Here is a 19,208-nt window from a genome sequence, read left to right on the forward strand (position 1 = left end):
TGTCACGGGTCTGTAGCGTGAGTCCTGCTCGGGCGCGGGCAGACAAACAGCACGCAACAGCTGCTCAGTACTGTTCATAAAACTTCATAGTTGGGAATCCTTTGTTGCCAGCTATTACAGCCCAGGACTTTTTTATTAATGAAATAAAATATGGCTAATTTTCTTTTGATCCATAGTCCAATGGTATTCAGGACAATCTTAGTTCTGTGGCTGCCTTCTACGGCATACCTTGGTTGCCAGTAGGGTTTAGAATCACACTGAACGGCACAATTAGCATTCACATCTCTTGTTCCTTGATTGTTGGTTTGGGTGACAGAAATAGAAGTACCGCTGTGCTTTTTGAGCAGATCTAACTGATCTCAGGTCCTGTTAACTGCTCATCAATTCATCCTCAGCATTCTGTAATCAGGTTGAGTACATGGTCTAAGTTGACCATGCATTGCTGCACACGTAATTATCAGCCAAATTGCTCTTATAGATCGGGATTAGATAAATGCGAGAATAATGGAACAAATCTTAATGCTGTTTTTTTTTGTACGGAGTGCTCAGATTAGATTGAGATCTCAGGAGTGCTGTGTTGCACTCACTGTAAATAATTTATTGAAGTCTAAATTTGATTCAAAATCTGCTTAGCCTCCACTGCTCTGCAACAGGACAGACAGACAGGCCTGTTGTTGTGTGGCAGATTGTTAACGCATCTCCCTTGTTACAAGAAGTGCAGAACAGACTTTGCATCTTTTTCTGCAGGATCAATCTTATGGGCAAACAGCTGACTAAACGGAATAAGTGAATGAGAGTATGAACTGAATTATAAAGCTAATTGGCAATTTGCAACCATTAACATACAGGCTTTAAAACTGCACCCTTTGAGCATTTGCATCTGAATGTTCTACACCTTGGCGTGAAATTCCTTTCTTAGATACTTTAACAGAGGCAGACTTTCAGTTTAATGCACACAGTATTTGATACTGTTATTTATACTATGTGATCTCAATTTCATAATTTTCTACATTCAGAACGAGACCACTTTGGGATTCCCAAAGGCTTGGCTCAGCATTCTTAACAGCCAAAAATAAAATGGCTTCACCTCCAGGTTCTGGATTCACACTGAAGATGAAAAAGGCTCCTCTGACTGCGAGCTGAGCTTGGTCAGTTCTCAACACAGTCCCAAATAAGCGCACAGTACAAAAATCACCCTCCATTTGACATCAGTCGGTAGAAAAAGGCCGGAGGGGCAGCACGGTGGCGCAATGGATAGCACTGGGACTGCGGCGCTGAGGACCTGGGTTTGAATCCCGGCCCTGGGTCACTGTCCATGTGGAGTTTGCACATTCTCCCCGTATCTGCGTGGGTTTCGCCCCCACAACCCAAAGATGTGCAGGTTAGGTGGATTGGAAATGCTAAATTGCCCTTAATTGGAAAAAAATAATAATTGGGTACTCTAAATTTATATTAAAAAAAAGAAAATGGCCGATGGGAGAAATTGAAATAAAGGGTCTCACAAGTGCAAAAGGGAGGGGTGTCCTGAAGCTGTGAATGAGGCACATTACTGGAGAAGAGTTGAGGGATGTATGGTTTGCACCCAACTGTGCTATTTTTGACGTGTGCAGTATTCCATTCCACGGCATTAATAATCCTCCCATCAATGGTGGCCAAAGTGGCAAAGAGAAAAGAAATACGGAAGAGGGATTGTTCAGGCGGCAAATCAAGTTATTTGAATCATATTGATTATGGAAAAATGCATTTAAAGTACTTCCAAGGCAACACTAATTGACAGTCAAATCAGGATTGAAGCCACAAACAAGAGAAACTGCTCTGCATAGTTATTGTTGACATGTGTCACACTCACTGGGAAACAAATGCACAAAAGCTGTGTGTATGAATATATACTTTTGATCTTTTTTTGCCTCAAAGGATTAGGAAGCTAAATTTTTGTGGTTGGATCCTGGATCTGGTATGGTGCATTCATATGAATATGTAAATTATTCAAATAAAACAGTTATGGATTTACATTTGCTTTTCTCCACTCGATCCCATCCAGCCTTCTAACCAAGAAAAATGATAACTAGCTGAATTAGTTAATTCTTCAGAATGGTATGGAACTCATCCACTTAAACCAGGTAGTTGAGAACCTTGATTAAGGTGTTAACTGACCTCAATCAGCATGGCATAGCTGTTCTGGAATTGGCTTCAAACACTCTGGGCGGGATTCTCTGATCCTGAGGCTAAGTGTTGATACCGTCGGAAACGCCGTTGCGTTTTTCTGCGGCGTCAACACGGCCTCAGGATCAGCAATTCTGGCCCCTACAGGGGGCCAGTACGGCACTGCTGATCCTGGCGTGAGCTGGGCGTCATGGTGTCCGCGCATCCGCAGTGGGGCCGATGCCAACGCGCGCATGCGTGGTGTCTCCCTTCTCCGCGCCGGCCCCGACACAACATGGCGCAGGGCTACAGGGGCCGGCACAGAAGAAAGGAGGCCCCCAGCAAGAGAGGCCGGCCCGCCAATCGGTGGGCCCAGATCGCGGTCCAGGCCACAGCGGAGGCCCCCCCTGGGGTCGGAACCCCCCCCCCCCCCCCCCCCGGGGAAGGAACCCACCCCCCCCCCCCCCCCCCCCCCCCCACAGGCCGCCCCCCGACCCTTCCACGCCAAGTTCCGGGCAGCTGAGAGCATGTGTGAACGCCGCCGGGGGGACTCGGGTTTTTTGACATGGCCGTTCGGCCCATCCCGGGCCGAGAATCGCTGGGGGTCCCCATAGAGCAGCCCCCAGCCGGAGCCGTGCCGACCGCGGTGGCGCCAATGATGCCAATTCTCCGCACTGCGGAGAATCGCGTCCCAGCGTCGGAGCGGCGTGGCACGATTCGTGCCGGTCGCAGAGATTCTCTGGCCCGGCCCCGGGCTGAGATAATCCCGCCCTCTAGATTGGAGGAGAAGTGGGTGGAAACAGGGGAAAAAACCTGAAGCAGTCCCTGCTCATATGCAGAAATACCTTGACAATATTCAGGCTTAGGCAAATGGCAGGTCACGCTCATACCACACGAGTGCCAGGCAATGACCATCTCCAACAAAAGAGATTTCAACCATCTCCCCATTATGTTCAAAGGCACGACAATTGCTGAACCCTCTATTATCAACATGCTGGGGTTACCATTGACCAGAAACTGGTCCAGACTGGCTATATAAATACTGTGGCTACAAGAGTAGGTCAGAGACTGGGAATTCTGGAGTAACTTACCTCCTGACTCCTCAGCGACTATCCACCATCCACAAGGCACATGTTAGGAATGTGATGGATTACTCTCCACCTTCCTGGATGTTCGAAAAACACTCCAGAATCTCAACACTATCCAGGTCACCAAAGCAATTCACCATCTTCAACATCCACTCTCTCCACCACCAATGCACAGAGGCAGCAGGGTCTAAGACGCACTGCAGCAACTCACTGAGCAACTCCCTTTGACAGCACCTTCCACACCCGCGACCTCTACCACCTGGACGGACAAGGGCACTGCCACCCCCAAATTCCCCTCCAAGCCACTCATCATCCTGACTTGGAATTCTATAGCCATTCCTTCAATGTCAGACGTTCAAAATCCTGACACTTCCTCTCTAACAGCACTGTGAGCGTACCTACAATGCATGGACTGCTGCAGTTCAAGTAGGTGGCTCGCCACCACCTTCTCAAGGGCAATTAAGGATGGGCAACAAAAATGCCGGCCTGGCCGGCGACACCCACATCCTGTGAAAGAGTTTAGAAAAATTGTCGCAATTCCCATCCCAAATGGTGGCGGGCGAGTGATTGGTTCTAGTTTCTCTCTCTCTCACCTCTGAGGCAAACGTTGTGTGTTCAAGCCCCACTCCAGAAACTGTGCACACGTAACCCAAGGATTCTGTGCACTACTGAGAGGATCCTCCAATAACGGAGGTGTTGTTTTTTGGATGAGCAGTTAAACCAAGGCCCCATCTGTTCTTTCAATGGGTTGGAAAATAGGTTGTGGCACTATCTAATTCTCCCTGGTGAACTGTCGAAACTAACATCCCTGGGAAGAAATCAGATTCGTTGGTCATTTACCTCACTGCGGTTTGTGGAATCTGACACTGTGTAAATTGTTTGCTCTGCTTCCCGACATTAAAACATTGACATACTCTTCAAAAATATTTCATTAGTTTTGGTGTATCCGAAGGCTGTGAAATGTACTGACTGTATTTCTCCGTTTGCGAGACTGATTTTTGCCGGCGGGCCTGAATAGCATGAGATTTGCGTTCCTTTTTGGGGCGCGATTTGGTAAGCGAGTCAGGACATGCAAATGGGCCAGCACTCTGCCGGAGTGAATTGAGAGCAATTCCCAGCCCAGTGGCCGTTGTAACTGCTGGGGCCAGAGTTAGGCCCAAAATGCCTGCCAGCTGGAGTTGTTCATAAGTGCTCCATGTACGACAGACACAGTCACTGCAGCCACCAAGATGACTCACAGAAGACCTGCCCACCCCCTCCATGGGTTCTGGAGTCTAAGGTAAACCCACAGTCCCATGCCAGTGCGGAGAGGAGGGCCACTCTCTTTCCCAGGGCGTGTGCCGCAGACTCATGCCCGCCCTTATTAACAGCGCCTGGTGGCAGAAGCAGTCAGCGATGCCAGCTTCACCAGAAAGAGACAGCTGGTGATCCTGAGGGGTGAGGATTGCTGGTGAGACCAGGGAGGGTTCCAAAGGCCACGGTGCAGGTGTCATCTGGTTGGGGCGAGCTCTGCTGATCCCCTGCTTCCTCCGCAGTGGCGCACCGCTTCTGAGGAGTGCCAACACCTTTTGGGGCCCCTGATTGAGCCTATCCACGGCAGCATGGTAGCATAGTGATTAGCATAGTTGCTTCACAGCTCCAGGGTCCCAAGTTCGATTCCCGTCTGGATCACTATCTGTGTGGAGTCTGCACGTTCTCCCTGTGTCTGCGTGGGTTTCCTCCGGGTGCTCCGGTTTCCTCCCACAGTCCAACGACGTGTGGGTTCGGTGGATTGGTCATGCTAAATTGCCAAAAAAAATGTTAAGTGGGGGCCACTGGGTTATGGGGATAGGTTAGATACGTCGAGTGCTCTTTCCAAGGGCCGGTGGAGACTCGATGGGCTGAATGGCCTCCTTCTCATAGATTGTACAGTGCAGAAGGAGGCCATTCGGCCCATCGAGTCTGCACCGCCTCTTGGAAAGAACACCCGACCCAAGGTCCACACCTCCACCCTATCCCCATAACCCAGTAACCTCGCCCAAACTAAGGGCAATTTTGGACACTAAGGGCAATTTAGCATGGCCAATTCACCTAACCTGCACATCTTTGGACTGTGGGAGGAAACCGGAGCACCCGGAAGAAACCCACACACACACGGGGAGAATGTGCGGAGTCCGCACAGACAGTGACCCAAGCCGGGAATCGAACCTGGGACTCTGGAGCTGTGAAGCAATTGTGCTAACCACTATGCTACCGTGGTGCCCACTTCTGCACTGTAAATTCTATGATTCTATGATTCTATCCCCTTGATGAAACAGCTGGGATATGAGGGTATGCAGGTGATCTCTGAACATTCAAAGGACACAGGCAACACTCAGCAGTGAACAGCCAGGAGCCTGTAGGGAGCACCAAAGTGGTGCGTTTAAAACACATACTGTAGCAACGGCAGTCTGATCCCGAGTGTGACACCCTGGGTTCACAGACTTGGTATTAAGTTATTCCTTGCCACTGCCCCAAGCCCGGGCAGCGACCCCACAGCAAGCCCAACAATCTTTGAGGCATTTGGAGGCTTTATTTAGCCTCCCGCTCCTCCTCCGCAGTCATGGTGCCCAGCCCCGCTTATAAATACTTGCACTAATTTGCGCCTGCGGGACCTCAGCCTTAGGGGGCGGAGCATCGCAGAGGGATGGAGCATGAAGTGTCCAAGCCGCTAATGATAATAAAAACCATGCAAATTATGGTTTTGCATGGATCAGGTGGCGCGTGATGCGAACCTCGATATCGCTGCCAGTGAGGGACCAGACCGTGTCATTAGAATTGGTGCTGGCCGCAAAATTGATGTTTTTCCGCTTTGCATGAGTCTCGGCCCAATTGCAATTCTTGCTTCAGGCATCGCGCAGCGGAGAATGCAGCCTGCTGTATAAATAAATGGGGCGGGTTTGTCTGGTGCAGCACGCCCGGGATTTTCCGTTTTTCCGGCTGGTCAATGGGGTTTCCCATTGTAAGGCAGCCCCACGCCATCGGGAAACCCCCGGGCTGCCAGCAAAATGGAGCATCCCGACGGCAGAGAATTCAACCCATGCTCTTTATATGGGCTGGATTCACCGCCTCACGCCCAAGCGACGGGAGCCTGTGCAAAATTTGCTGGCAGTGGGATTCTCTGTTCACGCCGTTGTCAATGCAAATTCCCATTGAAACCACTGCGCGCCACTGGGAAACCAGCTAGCCAGGGTGAGCTGCCCATGGGACCACAGCACCCCGCCACCAGCGATCGGCCGGAGAATTCTGGCCAACATTCCTTCCAGGTCCACAGGCCATGGACTAAATGCTTTGACCAAATGGCCACTAGTTAGATGTGACCCTTATCATAGAATCCCTACAGTGCAGAAGGAGGCCATTCAGCCCATCGAGTCTGCATCACTCCTCTGAAAGAGCACTCTCTCTCGAGGTCTACTACCCCCGCCCTACCCTGTACCTCCACCTAACCCGCACATCTTTGAACTGTGGGAGGAAACCGGGGCACCCGGAGGAAACCCATGCACACACGGGGAGAACGTGCAAATTCCACACAGTCACCCAAGGCCGAAATCAAATCAGGGTCCCTGGTGATTTAAGACAGCATTGCTAACCACTGTGCCACCTTATGCGACTGTGGAAGACTTTCCAGTATGAACCTGACACCAAGTTTAATTTCTAAACAAAAAAGAATACCCTGCTGTGTATTCAAATGTCGAGATATATCAGTACATGCAAAACCCACATTTAACAGTCCTGTACCTCTCCTTATATATCATCCGGCTGATGATGTCTCCCTCCCTTACGCTACTCAAAGTCCACGTGAGGTAATTCCAAAAGCTAATAGAGTATTTCCAGATAAACACAGAGCTCGAGCCAATGCATTTCTGAGAAGAGAGGTTTTGTCAGAAAGCCAATATCACAAACAGACTTTATCACTGTTATAAAACTTTGAACACCTTTTAAATACTTCTACAGGCTATCCATTCCTCATTAAATATAAATCATGCTGTTAAGGCCAGTTTAGAACACCCTCAATCCTGAAGCAGCTTACATTGCTGAGAAGTGAAGCTTCCCTCAGCTTCCGATCGTTCTCTTTTCTATGCCATATGATTTAACCATTTCTTTCTCGGGTTCAACTGGATCGTTTCCACCCCCAGGGAATGAATACCGAATTTAAGGGTCAATGCAATGGCTCAGAATCTGCTGGTAAAATAATGATGTCTTAAAGAACCAGGGCTGAATAAGCGGGGAGGGGTGGATGGCATGATTAGCTGGCAGCTCCATAAGTCTCGAACAGCGTTAGGAACGCATCTGTGATTACTGTCAGGGCTGGTGCTGAAGATGGATTCCAAGGCTTTGGATCCCAGGAGCAGGGAAGTCCAAGATCTTGGACCCAGAGGGTTTGGGTAGACAAGGGAGAGCTTAAAGGGTTGGGTGGGGGAGGGCTTAAAGGAGGCAGCGGGTAGGAAGGAGGGGGTGTTTAACAACAGCAGGTGGCCGCTCTATGATCTGCAAAGGGCAGCCCCCAAAGAGTAACCCCCCACCTTTGTATTATCACGGATAATTGGCTTGATAACAAGCCCAATTGGCCATTAATTATCTAGTTAAATATGCTGAGTGGTTTGCCGATTTCAGTGTCTCCTCCCCCTCCCATATTATGGGAATGAACTGAAGGGTGGCTGGAAGATGGTGGGATGCCCCCCCCCCCCCCCCCCCCCCACCCACCAACCATGGGAAACATGCCCTGCTGGAGAGGATGTAAAATTTAGCCCACAGTTAAGAAAGTGAAAATTGGCCAGAAAATTGTGGAAGAGGAAGGGACACTCCATTAATTGCAATTTTCAACCAGTTGCTGGGTAACTTGCATTGCTTTGCTGTTCACTTTGTGAAAAACAGCATCTCACACTTAACCTCTCCGTGCACTTCGTGACATTGTTGGATTTGCATATTAATTGCTTATTAATATTGTAACGTAAAGTCAATTGATTAATTAATAGCTTAATTCCTATTTTAACAACATGAATGTTAATATATCTTAATTAACTTCTGTTCCTGGAAGTGAGCAATTAAAAATGTGCAGTCTCATTCCTTTCGTGATTTATGAATTGTTGTTAGAGATTTTAAGTACGTCAATTTTGGAAACAAAACTTCTTACTTGTCTTTTTTCTCTCTCTCCTTCAATGCAACTTTCTTTCCCTCTCTTTATTTCTCTTTTTATTTCACTGATTTGAAAATAAATTTACCAACTCTATACAGTCTTCTTCTTAATCCTTCCTCTGTCTATTTCTCAGTTCTTATACCACCTTGGTTAAGTACATGTCCTGTCCCATTTCTCATTGAATTTCCTGATGCCCTTATTGCACTTCCTGAAAATATGTGAGCTAAAAAATTAAAAGCTAAATGTGCAAAAATAAGTATAACAGGACGTACCATGCGATGCCCCTCTCCAGCGAAATCACAGTCAATATTCAGATGTGAACCTCACATTGTTAATTTCCCAGTAAAGTTCAGATAGAGGCCAGCAAATTCTCCACCCCTTTCTGTAGGATCAATGTTGTATACACTTTCAGCAAATTATGTATTGTATTGGGCACAAATCGCTGAATAACGTTCCAAAGAGGATTGCATACTGAGAACACAGCTAACCGACAAAACATATATAATTTGAGGGAGACCCTTTCAGGCCGTGCACTAGACCTTTGAATTCATGCTACTTTTTTGCTATTTGTCCATGACATAAGCTGATGACTCTATGTAAAGGTGTTCTTTCGGACATCATTTTGAGCTGTACCCCCTTGTCCTATGATCTTGAGCTACCTTGAAGTAATGCCAGTCAAGGTAATGCATGGTTTATTTAAAATCTTCTATAACTCCCTTCAAAATTATTTTGATGATTAATCCAAGTTCTGTGTGAGGACCCGGAGATCATTTTATTTTCACCCAAGTTCAGAAAAACATAAAACCTAGAAATTAGGAGCCTAATTATTCTGGAGTCACCTTCTAAACAATGAGGAACATGGGAAGTACGTCCTCCCAATCCTGGTCAGGAAACACTGTGGGCGGAATTTTGAGCCTGCCCTCGCCATCCACGGGATTGGCGGCTGCCGGTAGAAATCTCACTAGAATTGGGAAACATGGGGCGGGATTCTCCGACCCCCCGCCGGGCCGGAGAATCGGCGGGGGGGTGGCCCCGCCGCCGGCTGCCGAATTCTCCGGCGGCGTTTTTTTGGCGGGGGCGGGAATTGCGTTGCGCCAGTCGGGGGCCATTGGCAGCGCCCCCCCCCCCCCGGCGATTCTCCGCTCCGCGATGGGCCGAGTAGCCGCCCGTTTTTGGCCTCTCCCGCCGGCGTAAATTACACAAGGTTCTTACCGGCGGGACCTGGCTCTGTGGGCGGCCTGCGGAATCCTCGGGGGGGCGTGGGGGATCTGGCCCCATGGGGGGCCCCCACGGTGGCCTGGCCCGCGATCGGGGCCCACCGATCTGCGGACGGGCCTGTGCCGTGGGGGCACTCTTGCCCTCCCCACCGGCCGCTGTAAAGCTCCGCCATGGCCGGCGCGGAGAAGAAACCCCCTGCGCATGTGCTGCGATTACACTAGATCTTCCTGATGCTCCCGCGCATGCGCCAACTCGCACCGGCCGGCGGAGGCCCTTCAGCGCCGGTCGGCGCAGCGCCAACCCCGCCAGCGCCGGCTTAGTCCCCGAAGGTGCTGAGGGGGTGGTTCACGCCACTTCTCGGCGCCAGTACGGCCAGCCCGTCGGATACCGGAGAATCCCGGCCCTGATACTCTCCAAAGTGATCGCGTTTCCCGATTTTCCCTGCCCTTCACCGGCGCCGACATGAGATTCACGCCCACAAAGGGCGCAAACTTCATATTAATAAATTTGAACACATTTCAATGTTATTAGCAGCCCCCAGTCCAAATGATCACCCCTCACTAATTATTGGCATGGTTTACAACAGGTTTAGCCGGACGTGAGGCATTCGGGGGCATCCCTCCTAGCAGTTCAGAGGTTATATCCGGAGTTGGGGAGTGGGTGCTTGAACTGCACTTTGAGATCGGCCCAATGTCTGTGCAATTGGGCCTGCTGGTTCTATGAGCCCCCATTCCTGCCAGAATGATGGCGCAAGTCTCCCCTCGCTTCTTTTTTTTGACAAAGCGTCAGAATACCTGGAGTGAAAACCTGAATCTGTTTCTGGGGAGAAAGGCAACGGTTTTAGTCAGAACCTAACACTTCGCCATTTTTTAAGCAACTTTCTGTCCTCTGTCTTTTGGGCAAGGCATTAAATGCCAGATCCTTGTGCCTGTTCAGGTGAATGTGCAAGTTCTCCCAATATCTTGGCCAATAGTCATAGCTCAACCAACACCACCAAAACAGGTGAATTGGCCATTTGCCCCACGTGATGTTTCGGAAACCTTTCTGAGTGTAAATGAGCTGCTGACTATTCCCAGAGAATAACATGTAAAAAGCATGAAGATCTATAGCTGAATGGACATCAATTCAATGATGGCCGGAATATTCTGGCCGTAGCGATTCGACTGTTCCCGTTGGCAGTGCCCGACTGCCCGTGGGTTACCAGCGGCGTAGGATGGTTTCAATGGGAAGTCAATGACCAATGATGGACTACCTCCAGTACCACGAAACATTCCATGAGGTGGGTAGGGAATGGAATTTCCACCCACTGTCTCCAACATGTCAAATCCACAATTACAATCTCTTACTGCACTTTCCCATGATACATTTGCAGATTCAACTGTAGTTTCAGAACAGAATGTCCTGAGCCTTCTGCCTGGGTTTCTTCCCCCATACTTGCATTACTAGTTGGGAACACAATGCGCCTCGACTATCATGAATATCCAAACTATTTCACCTGTCATTGCTGAATGAACCCACTGTATTTTTCTCTCATGAACTCAATTCTAAGCATACCCTCCCATCTCATGCTTACCAGTCCTCAGATCCCGATCTCTTTGATTTACCCACAATGTGACTCCCTGGTGTATAGGACAGCTTGAGTTTTACTGCTGTATATAATGCTGTCTTATTCCATATTCTTCACCAAGAGTCACGAACTGAACTCAATGTTTAGCATCCAGTATTTAATTTCATCAGAGCGATTTGAGAATAGGCACAAGGACTTATGCCCCCTTAGTAACATGCGCTGTTTGCAAGATTTGACGGAAAATCTCCACAAGTCTATTTTTTGCCTGAATTGGATTTTGTCCAAAGTCTTTGACTTTTTGTATCATTTGACAGCTGAGTTGCATTTTGAGTCACAAAACAATATCAGCGGGATACAACTGATCCACAATAATTCAATGGTCATATCTTTCTGCTTTTAAGTAATGGGGTTCGAAGAAGAAGTTTAAACATGCCAGGCATTAGAAAGTAAATTTGCTGACACTGATTGCACAGTTCATCCCATTGTTTATTTTGTCACTAATTTGAGGCGGAATCTCTGCTGTTGTCCAGAAATTAGGAGTTAAATCCATAAGGTGTAGGTGGAATTCAGTCATGTCAAATTGAGAGTAGATCCAGTACCAGAGCTGATTATATCCTCATCTGTGATCAGCGAAGATGGCGTTGTCTCCGAGGACTATATTCAGCTAGTTGACTCAGTACAGAGATCTGTTGAACTCTACCTCTTGTCCTGAGTGCTTGATCAGGAGGTTGGAATGCTTGAATCCCAACAGGGGGAAGTCAGAATTCTAGCACTGAACAGATGTCCCTCTTCAGCATGGAGCTGCCATTCTCTCCCTGCTATCTGTGCATCTAATGTGCCAGTACGAATGAATGAGTGAATGAAAGGCACTTTCTATTCTGCCTTCCCTAAGGCCATGTTAAAAAAGAAAGGAAATTAATTTCTGTTTCTCCAACGGGGAGCTGAGCCACAGTCAGGAGACAGGAAGGAAAATATATATCAACATCAGAGGGCTAACGTTTCGAGTCCGATGACTCTTTGTCAGAGCAGTGGCACCACGGCTGGCTCTGATATTCAGAAGGGAGGGTCAAAGCGCAGAAGAGCAATAGTAATAGGGGACTCTATAGTCAGGGGCACAGATAGGCACTTCTGTGGACGTGAAAGAGACTCCAGGATGGTATGTTGCCTCCCTGGTGCCAGGGTCCAGGATGTCTCTGAACGGGTAGAGGGCATCCTGAAGGGGGAGGGCAAACAGGCAGAGGTCGTTGTACATATTGGTACTAACGACATAGGCAGGAAGGGGCATGAGGTCCTGCAGCAGGAGTTCAGGGAGCTAGGCAGAAGGTTGAAAGACAGGACCTGTAGGGTTGTAATCTCGGGATTACTCCCTGTGCCACGTGCCAGTGAGGCTAGAAATAGGAAGAAAGAGCAGATAAACACGTGGCTAAACAGCTGGTGTAGGAGGGAGGGTTTCCATTATCTGGACCACTGGGAGCTCTTCCGGGGCAGGTGTGACCTATATAAGGACGGGTTGTATATAAACTGGAGAGGCATAAATATCCTGGCCGCGAGGTTTGCTAGTGTCACACGGGAGGGTTTAAACTAGTACGGCAGGGGAGTGGGCACGGAAGCAATAGGTCAGAAGGTGAGAGCATTGAGGGAGAACTAGGGAATAGGGACAGTGTGGCTCTGAGGCAGAGCAGACAGGGAGAAGTTGCTGAACACAGAGGGTCTGGTGGCCTGAAGTGCATATGTTTTAATGCAAGAAGTATTACGGGTAAGGCAGATGAACTTAGAGCTTGGATTAGTACTTGGAACTATGATGTTGTTGCCATTACAGAGACCTGGTTGAGGGAAGGGCAGGATTGGCAACTAAACGTTCCAGGGTTTAGATGTTTCAGGCGGGATAGAGGGGGATGTAAAAGCGGTGGCGGAGCTGCACTACTGGTTCGGGAGGATATCACAGCTGTACTACGAGAGGACATCTCAGAGGGCAGTGAGGCTATATGGGTAGAGATCAGGAATAAGAAGGGTGCAGTCACAATGTTGGGGGTTTGCTACAGGCCTCCCAACAGCCAGCGGGAGATAGAGGAGCAGACAGGTAGACAGATTTTGGAAAAGAGTAAAAACAACAGGGTTGTGGTGACGGGAGACTTCACTTCCCCAATATTGACTTGGACTCACTTAGTGCCAGGGGCTTAGACGGGGCAGAGTTTGTAAGGAGCATCCAGGAGGGCTTCTTAAAACAATATGCAGACAGTCCAACTAGGGAAGGGGCGGTACTGGACCTGGTATTGGGGAATGAGCCCGGCCAGGTGGTAGAAGTTTCAGAAGGGGAGCATTTCGGGAACAGTGACCACAATTCAGTAAGTTTTAAAGTGCTGGTAGACAAGGATAAGAGTGGTCCTAGGGTCAATGTGCTAAATTGGGAGAAGGCTAATTATAACAATATTAGGTGGGAACTGAATAACCTAGATTGGGGGCGGATGTTTGAGGGCAAATCAACATCTGACATGTGGGAGGCTTTCAAGTGTCAGTTGAAAGGAATTCAGGACCAGCATGTTCCTGTGAGGAAGAAGGATAAATATGGCAATTTTCGGGAACCTTGGATATTGTAGGCCTCGTCAAAAAGAAAAAGGAGGCATTTGTCAGGGCTAAAAAGCTGGGAACAGACGAAGCCTGTGTGGAATATAAGGAAAGTAGGAAGGAACTTAAGCAAGGAGTCAGGAGGGCTAGAAGGGGTCACGAAAAGTCATTGGCAAAAAGGGTTAAGGAAAATCCCAAGGCTTTTTACACGTACATAAAAAGCAAGAGGGTAGCAAGGGAAAGAGTTGGCCCACTGAAGGATAGGCAAGGGAATCTATGTGTGGAGCCAGAGGAAATGGGCGAGGTACTAAATTAATACTTTGCATCAGTATTCACCAAAGAGAAGGAATTGGTAGATGTTGAGTCTGGAGAAGGGTGTTTAGATAGCCTGGGTCACATTGAGCACCCAAAAGACGAGGTGTTAGGCGTCTTAAAAAATATTAAGGTAGATAAGTCCCCAGGGCCTGATGGGACCTACCCCAGAATACTGAAGGAGGCAGGAGAGGAAATTGCTGAGGCCTTGACAGAAATCTTTGGATCCTCACTGTCTTCAGGTGATGTCCTGGAGGACTGGAGAATAGCCAATGTTGTTCCTCTGTTTAAGAAGGGTAGCAAGGATAATCCAGGGAACTGATAATCTAAGGCCTGTGAGCCTTACTTCAGTGGTAGGAAAATTACTGGAGAGAATTCTTCGAGACAGGATCTACTCCCATTTGGAAGCAACTGGACGTATTAGTGAGAGGCAGCATGGTTTTGTGAAGGGGAGGTCGTGTCTCACTAACTTGATAGAGTTTTTTGAGGAGGTCACAAAGATGATTGATGCAGGTAGGGCAGTGGATGTTGTCTATATGGACTTCAGTAAGGCCTTTGACAAGGTCCCTCATGGTAGACTAGTACAAAAGGTGAAGTCACACGGGATCAGGGGGGAGCTGGCAAGGTGGATACAGAACTGGCTAGGTCATAGAAGGCAGAGAGTAGCAATGGAAGGATGCTTTTCTAATTGGAGGGCTGTGACCAGTGGTGTTCCACAGGGATCAGTGCTGGGACCTTTGCTGTTTGTAGTATATACAAATGATTTGGAGGAAAATGTAACTTGTCTGATTAGTAAGTTTGCAGACGACACAAAGGTTAGTGGAATTGCGGATAGCGATGAGGACTGTCAGAGGATACAGCAGGATTTAGATTGTTTGGAGGCTTGAGCGGAGAGATGGCAGATGGAGTTTAATCCAGACAAATGTGAGGTAATGCATTTTGGAAGGTCTAATGCAGGTAGGGAATATACAGTGAATGGTTGAACCCTCAAGAGTATTGAAAGTCAGAGAGATCTAGGTGTACAGGTCCACAGGTCATTGAAAGGGGCAACACAGGTGGAGAAGGTAGTCAAGAAGGCATACGGCATGCTTGCCTTCATTGGCCGGGGCATTGAGTATAAGAATTGGCAAGTCATGTTGCAGCTGTATAGAACCTTAGTTAGGCCACACTTGGAGTCTAGTGTTCAATTCTGGTTGCCACACTACCAGAAGGATGTGGAGGCTTTAGAGAGGGTGCAGAAGAGATTTACCAGAATTTTGCCTGGTATGGAGGGCATTAGCTATGAGGAGCGGTTGAATAAACTCGGTTTGTTCTCACTGGAACGACGGAGGTTGAGGGGTTACCTGATAGATGTCTACAAAATTATGAGGGGCATAGATAGAGTGGATAGTCAGAGGCTTTTCCCCAGGGTAGAGGGGCCAATTACTAGGGGGCATAGGTTTAAGGTGAGAGGGGCAAGTTTTAGAGTAGATGTACGAGGCAAGCTTTTTACACAGAGGGTAGTGGGTGCATGGAACACGCGACCGGAGGAGCTGGTGGAAGCAGGGACGATAGTGACATTTAAGGGGCATCTTGACAAATACATGAATAGGATGTAAATAGAGGGATACGGACCCAGGAAGTGTAGAAGATTGTAGTTTAGTCGGGCAGCATGGTCGGCACGAGCTAGGAGGGCCGAAGTGCCTGTTCCTGTGCTGTACATTTCTTTGTTCTTTGTTCTAACAAAGAGACAAAGAGTCATCAGACTCGAAATGTCAGCTCTTTTCTCTCCCTCCAGATGCCGCCAGACCTGCTGAGATTTTCTAGCATTTTCTCTTTTGTTTCAGATTCCAGCATCCGCAGTAATTTTCTTTTACATATCAACATAGAACATAGAACATTACAGCGCAGTACAGGCCCTTCAGCCCTCGATGTTGCGCCGACCTGTGAAACCACTCTAAAGCCCATTTACACTATTCCCTTATCGTCCATATGTCTATCCAATGACCATTTGAATACCCTTAGTGTTGGTGAGTCCACTACTGTCGCAGGCAGGGCATTCCACACCCTTACTACTCTCTGTGTAAAGAACCTACCTCTGACGTCTGTCTTATATCTATCTCCCCTCAATTTAAAGCTATGTCCCCTCGTGCGAGACATCACCATCCGAGGAAAAAGGCTCTCATTGTCCACCCTATCCAATCCTCTGATCATCTTTCCTCATAAGATCTTCCCTCCATACCAGGCAACATTCTGGTAAATCTCCTCTGCACCCTTTCCAATGCTTCCACATCCTTCCTATAATGCAGTGACCAGAATTGCACGCAATACTCTAAATGCGGCCGCACCAGAGTTTTGTACAGCTGCAACATGACCTCATGGCTCTGAAACTCAATCCCTCTTCCAATAAAAGCTAACACACCGTACGCCTTCTTAACAACCCTCTCAACCTGAGTGGCAACTTTCAGGGATCTATGTACATGGACACCGAGATCTCTCTGCTCATCCACACTGCAAGAATCTTACCATTAGCCCAGTACTCTGTCTTCCTGTTATTCCTTCCAAAATGGATCACCTCACACTTTTCTGCATTAAACTCCATTTGCCACCTCTCAGCCCAGCGCTGCAGCTTATCTATGTCCCTCTGTAACTTGTAACATCCTTCCGCACTGTCCACAACTCCACCGACTTTAGTGTCATCTGCAAATTTACTCACCCATCCTTCTAAGCCCTCCTCCAGGTCATTTATAAAAATGACAAACAGCAGTGGCCCCAAAACAGATCCTTGTGGTACACCTATTCTTTTTATTTTTAAAATGGCCCAGACATTCCCCACTCATACCAGAGGGATTTCTAACCTTCAGAAACCAGCCGGGACCTTATTATCTTTAGAGAGGTGCAAATGTTATCTTTGGAGAGGTGCAAATGTTATCTGTGACTGCAGACAATTAAATCCTAAAGTAATGCCCCAATGCCCTTTACATTTCTAAGGCAGAGTTACGGCCCACGGAGACGGAATGTCTGCAAAGGACAAAAGGGACCCCGAGTCCTCGATTAAACACCTCAAGATGCCCGACCGAGAAAAATACATCCTTTGTCCATCACCCAGGAGAAGAAGTGGGAGTGTACCATGACCTCCCCCAAGCTGCTAGAACCTGTGGATATTACCCCCTGGAACTGAGCCTAGGTGGGCTACCATTCTACAATCCAACCGATAGCAGCAGAAAGAGATCCATCCAGGTAGATTGCCTGGTCTATGAACTACTGGAACTTCTGCATATTTGCTGTCAAAACAACTTTACCTCTACATGCCTTCTCCCATCACAGAAGCTTTCACTTCTGGAAAGATTGATCACCCTGTAAGTCAGCCAACTGCCCTTTGAAGGAATACACCATTGGATGCTTGACCCTGGATTCATGTAAAACCATAACTCTAATTACGATTTTACCCTGTACCCCTTTCTTCATCTTATCCACCCTTTATTTTATGAGTGCTAAACAGAATGAATGTTGCAAAAGCTCTTCCTGCATTTTTTGTGTGTAAAACCACCAACCAATCTGGGGCTGGTTTAGCACAGTGGGCTAAACAGCTGGCTTGTAATGCAGAACAAGACCAGCAGTGTGGGTTCAATTCCCGTACCGGTCTCCACGAACAGACGCTGGAATGTGGCGACTAGGGGCTTTTCACAGTAACTTCATTTGAAGCCTACTTGTGACAATAAGCTATTATTATTATTATTACATTCTTGTTTTACCTTACTTCAAGTTTGCCGTGTGTTTATTAATATAGGTTTGGATCACTCCAATTTGACGGTTTGGCGAAAACAAAGAACAACAAAGAACAAAGAAATGTACAGCACAGGAACAGGCCCTTCGGCCCTCCAAGCCAGTGCCGACCATGCTGCCCGACTAAACTACAATCTTCTACACTTCCTGGGTCCGTATCCCTGTATTCCCATCCTATTCATGTATTTGTCAAGATGTCCCTTAAACATGCTGCAATTTAGGAATGGGGGAAATCAGAAATCAAAAGCACCTCTTTCTTCACTGACGGACAGTGAGTGGAGAATTCAAGGCTGTTTAAATTATTCCTCCTCCTGTCTGTAACACTCTGCTTAATCAACAGTTAACTTGGCGTCTGGCAAATTATGTTTTCTCTAATTAAGCAGTCATACATGTGTGTGCGTGCGAGTGCAGAGAGAGGGAATAGAAACTAAGTTGGATGTGCTCCCATTTTTTTATTTGGCAACATTACCTTCAATTCCCCCACACAATTCGATGGTGACAGCTGTGAATCATAACCATCAATATTCTTTCAAAAATATTCCTCAAAGAGATGAGCAATACACATTGTGCTCAAAATCCTTGATAATTGTACCTCCGGTTCGGCCAGCATCATATGCAGCATCTATGTATTGGTTGGAAGGCATTCAGAGGATGTACTATTGGTCGGGTCACCTATTCTAATTAGACTACAGACACTATGCAATCATTGTCCCGACATTTCACTGTTCAGCTCCACCCATCGACTTCTCCTCAGATTTGTTTTTCCACATGCTTTTCTTGCTAAGGGAGGTGATGGTTACATTGTCAGTTCGCTAATGGTGTTTATGCCAGTTTTCGCACCTTTGCATACGTAATGTTATCAACACATTGGCTGGGATTTTCCGCCCCGCCGCGCCGCATTTCTGCCCCGATCGGCCGGCGGGATTCTCCGTTACGCCAGCCGGCCCATTGTGGCGCAGCCCCACGCCGTCAGGAAACACCCCGGGCACCGGCGCAACAGAGAATCATGCCGGCGGAGAATCCCGGCCATTTTCTTTATTCTCTGATGTTCTCTTCAGGGCTGTTCTCAAAGGGAAGTGTGTTTTCGAAGTGAAGTTTCAGATTTTGGGATTCAATTTCCTGTATGCAATATCCTTGTACTCCAATACTCAGGGTGTTACCAACAAGACGGAGACCTGAGCTGACAAGTCCTGTAAATGCCATGCATTCCATATGGTAAAATTATTAGGTGTGGGAAATCTCCCACCTGAAATAAACAAATGCATTACAATCCCTTGCAAGTATTGTGTAAGCAGTTTCGACCATAAGACCATAAGACATAGCAGCAGAATAAGGCCACTCGGCCCATCAGGTCTGCTCCGCCATTCAATCATGGCTGATATTTTTCTCACCCCCA

At 47.8% G+C, this 19,208-nt stretch overlaps 1 protein-coding gene across 2 annotated transcripts in view; it reads right to left on the reverse strand.

The window, feature by feature from the left end:
* The window catches only part of LOC140387047 (contactin-associated protein-like 5), a 1,703,123-nt gene that overhangs the window by 276,448 nt on the left and 1,407,467 nt on the right, over positions 1 to 19,208 (reverse strand). The window lies entirely within an intron of this gene.

Source organism: Scyliorhinus torazame, chromosome 2 (assembly GCF_047496885.1).
Source record: "Scyliorhinus torazame isolate Kashiwa2021f chromosome 2, sScyTor2.1, whole genome shotgun sequence".
NCBI classification, from domain to species: Eukaryota; Metazoa; Chordata; class Chondrichthyes; order Carcharhiniformes; family Scyliorhinidae; genus Scyliorhinus; species Scyliorhinus torazame.